Genomic DNA, 4,193 nt, shown 5'->3' with positions numbered 1-4,193 from the left:
CATGCCTCCCACTTAAAAAGTATAGGCCCATGGGGCCAGCCCGGTGGAGTAGCGGTTAATTTCCAGTGCTCTGCTTAGGTGGCCCGGGGTTGGCAAGTTTGGATCCCGGGCGCAGACCCATGCACCGCTTGTCAAGCCATGCAGTGGCGGGGTCCCATATAAAGTGGAGGAAGATGGGCATGGATGTTAGCCCAGGGCCAATCTTCCCCAGCAAAAAGAGGAGGATTGGCAACAGATGTTAGCTCAGGGCTGATCTTCCTCACACACACAAAAAACTGTATAGGCCCATCCAGCTTTAGAAAGGAAGGCAACTCTGACACATGCTACAATATGGATGCACATTATACTAAACTAAATAAGCCAGTCACAAAAGGACACTGTATGATTCCACTTACATGAGGTACCTAGAATAGTCAGTTCATAGACACAGAGAGTAGAATGGTGTGGTTGCCGGGGGTGAGGGTGGGGTGGGAGGTGGCGTGAGGGGTGGGGTGGGGTGGGGGTGGAGTGGGGAGAGATGGGAGAAATTGTTGAATAGGTGCAGAGTCTCAGTTTGGGAAGATGAAAAAAGTTGTGGAAATGGATGGTGGTGATGGTTGCACAACAATGTGAATGTACTTAATGCTACAGACCTGTACACTTAAAAATGGTTAAAATGGTAAATTTGATGTTATGTACATTTAATCACAATTCAAAACATTTTTTAAAAAGTGTAGGCCCTCATCTGGTGACAGTTCTCCATGCTGGCTCCTTTCTAGATGTTTTAACATGGTGCAATCTAAGTCTGGTTCCCAAAACATAGTGCGAGACTCATAAATTTGGTCTAGCTTGCAGTAAATATCTTTTGAACCGCAACCGGGAACTTGACGGTGACTTTCTCAATCACGCCTGCAGTTTGTGAGCTGCCTGCTGCAGGTAGAGGTGCACAATTATTTTTACAATTAGCCTTGAGCAAGAGCTGATCAAACGCTTGATAAAATAACTTCTTGGAAGACGTTGCTTTCCTCCTACTTTCCCACCCTTGTGAACACCACATAAAAAGTGACAGTCTGCGATCTTTTTTTCTTCTTTTTAAAGTATTAGCATCAAAGTTGGTTGGGAACTTCATTCCTCTTCTGAATGCAAAGAGGCCACATTCCACTCTGGGAACATCCCTCATTCCATTCCAACCTAGGCAATGACATATTAAAGAGCTGGCATCTTAGCCAGTCATAAAATCAGGGGCTGAGGTGCAAAAGGACATTTCCTGCATGTCTGTCCCCTAATATGGTTGCTTCTTTGGGGGGAGGGGGTGGGGAAGCACACTGGGAAATAAAGCCCTCCGAGTTCCTCTTTCTATTTCTATAGTTCTCACTTCCCCTCCCGTCAGAAATCCCCATGTGGTGGTGATGCTTTCTCCTCTCCCTTCCCTGTCATTTCCCTTTCATTTCTCCCCTGCTGCCTCTTCTGGGCTTGTCCCCACCCCTCCTATTGCTACTTCCTTTGTCCTCACATCTTGAATTCCATTGACCCCAAGGTCTTGGCAGGCCCTTTCTATACCAAACACAACGCTCTGCTTTCAATGGTACCCTTCATATTTGCGTCCCGGTTGGCTGTGCCTGGCCCTTTTCACAGCACAGACATTGCGTAAGGAGTCAGGGCTGTCTTCTGGCTGCTTTCATTTGCTAGGTACCACCAGCCATCCAGAGCAAAGGGGGGATGACCCCCTCTGTGCATGTGACATCCTGGGGCATGCTCTGGCTGGTCAAAGGGATTTCACAGGGAAAGCTTTACCTCTCACTGTTTCTTGGAGCTACAGGTCTCCATTTCACTCAGTGATGTCTTTTTGGAAAAATAGAAATGAAAGAGTTTTATTGGGTGAGCTGCCTCTGAAACCTAAAATGTCATCAGGCCCTTTGCTACCTGCCAAAATTCCAATCCTGTGAAAGCTTCTAAGTCCTGTCTCAGTTGACTCTGTTTCAATGGCTCTGACTTGACACTGAGAACGTTCTCCACCGTATCTTTTCATTTTAGAGTGCTGGCATGGTTAACCCTCACTCATTCACATCCTACTATTCTGGAATGTGTATAATTGCATGGACACGCTAAAATGAAGCGTCTTTCTGCACTTTATACAGAAAAAGTTTGCTCTCTGTAGTGGTTATAAATCTCAGTTCACAAACTCATTTTTGTAAGAAATAGAATTTTATTTTCTATGTCAACTTCTCTTCCATTTCAAGGTCCCATCCTGCAAGATGAGAAATTTAACCTCAGCCCTTTTTGAGGCTCTCTTCTCCCCATTTCCCAAGATTGTGCCGCGGCTCTGGGGTCTTACACAGTATCAAGGGCTTGTGTGTCTGGTCCTCTGCTCGCAGAAGTTACGTGCTGCAAAGATGTCCACTAAGGTCCAGTGGTTCCATGGACTTGGCTGCTCCAGTGCCATGTTTGGGACATGGGAAGCCTGGCCCATCTACACACTTGATAGCCATTTCTCTCTGAGGTCTTGCCTTCTCCTTAGCAGTGCAGCTAAGAAGTGCACAGGTCCTCTCAACTCTTAGGACTCCCAGCTTTTGCCCTCTTTCCTCTTCCTCCCAGCCTAGAGGAATTTCTTTCTAATAGCAGGGAAATCGTCCCTCCATGTTTTTGGCCAAGATATTTTTACTATGCCCCTAATCCTCCCCTCACCCCAATCTTGCCTTTAAACCAATAGTTTACCTATAACCAGGAATCTACCACCCTTTCTAGAGCTCAGGCCTTTGGAAAAAAAAAAAGTCAAGATTTCTGCTTTCCAGAGCTGCTACTGAAATAGCGAGTGCAAGGCCACATCTGAAAAATGAAGGTAAAGAGGACCTCAACTATACCTTCAGGTCACCTTTGCAGCAACAGTTTTTGAACACGAATGATGAATGTGACAGTTACAAATGATTTTTAGCTATCTAACTGATTAAAGAAAACCCTTCTCTCTCCAAAGTAGTTGTCAAGTCTTGATATAAACTTGCATATGTAGAGAAAAAAGTTGCCTTTTTCTAACATTAGTTCAAGAGTTATTCAAACTCTCTTTTCTGGAGAAAATTAACAAGGCATTTTGAAATTTGTAGATAATATTCCTCCTATCCTTTAGGACCACTGAACAGACCCAAATCTGTGGCTTGCTTACTAATTTTTATAACTAAGAAAGTGAAGCAAAAGTAATTACAAACATCTAACAGGGTAGAGAAAACCTAGTTTTAGTCAGTACGCATCTAGGAGAATCATCCTGCTTCCATCCTAAAAATCATTTCTAACTCAAAATCATTCAAGCAGACTTTTAATTATGGCACAGGGCTGGGGCTATGACAGCTTCTCACATTTCATTCATTGACTTACTCAGTTTCTATATAAGCTGCTGTTTCAGGAGCACTTAAAAATAATTTTGTTTTAGCCTTTTGGCCAGAACCGCCATCTTCCAGTAATCTGCCAAAATGACCAACACAAAGGGAAAGAGGAGAGGCACCTGCTGTATGTTCTCTAGGCCTTTTAGAAAACATGGAGTTGTTCCTTTGGCTACACACATGGGAATCTACAAGAAAGGTGATATTGTAGACATCAAGGGAATGGGCACTGTTCAAAAAGGGATGCCCCACAAATGTTACTGTGGCAAAACTGGAAGAGTCTACAGTGTCACCCAGCACGCTGTTGGCACTGTTGTAAACAAACAAGGGCAAGATTCCTGCCAAGAGAATTAATGTACGTACTGAGCATATCAAGCATTCTAAGAGCCAAGATATCTTCCTGAAACATGTGAAGGAAAATGATCAGAAAAAAGAAGGAAGCCAAAGAGAAAGGTACTTGGGTTCAGCTGAAGCGCCAGACAGCTCCGCCCGGAGAAGCACACTGAGTGAGAACCAATGGAAAGGAGCCTGAGCTGCTGGAACCCACTCCCTATGAATTCATGGCACGATAGGTGAAAAAAAAAAAAGACCTCTGGACTGTAAAAAAAAAAAAAAAAAAATTTGTTTTAAATATGTTAACGTACATTCACATATGAACTTTCAGTTTAGAGAATGCTCCATATCCATTATCTTTTTGGATCCTCATAATCACAACAAGTGGTCGTGGTTTTTAAAAGAATTTTAAAAGTAGCTGCAGCTGGCATTTGCCTGCAGAGAAGTACTGAGCCGAGGGCTTACTTACTGAGGGGATTCCCAGCTAGTTCTCTGGAGGTCTGCAATAGA

The 4,193-nt window shown here is 43.9% G+C and overlaps 1 pseudogene; it reads left to right on the top strand.

Moving 5' to 3' along the window:
- Nucleotides 1-3,420: 3,420 nt before the first annotated feature.
- Nucleotides 3,421-3,922, top strand: LOC131411185 (large ribosomal subunit protein eL21-like; annotated as a pseudogene).
- Nucleotides 3,923-4,193: the final 271 nt, after the last annotated feature.

This window comes from Diceros bicornis, chromosome 11 (genome assembly GCF_020826845.1).
Source record: "Diceros bicornis minor isolate mBicDic1 chromosome 11, mDicBic1.mat.cur, whole genome shotgun sequence".
Taxonomy (NCBI): domain Eukaryota; kingdom Metazoa; phylum Chordata; class Mammalia; order Perissodactyla; family Rhinocerotidae; genus Diceros; species Diceros bicornis.
The sequence above is the reverse complement of the archived record's forward strand: the minus strand, read 5'-3'. Positions and strand labels throughout refer to the sequence as shown.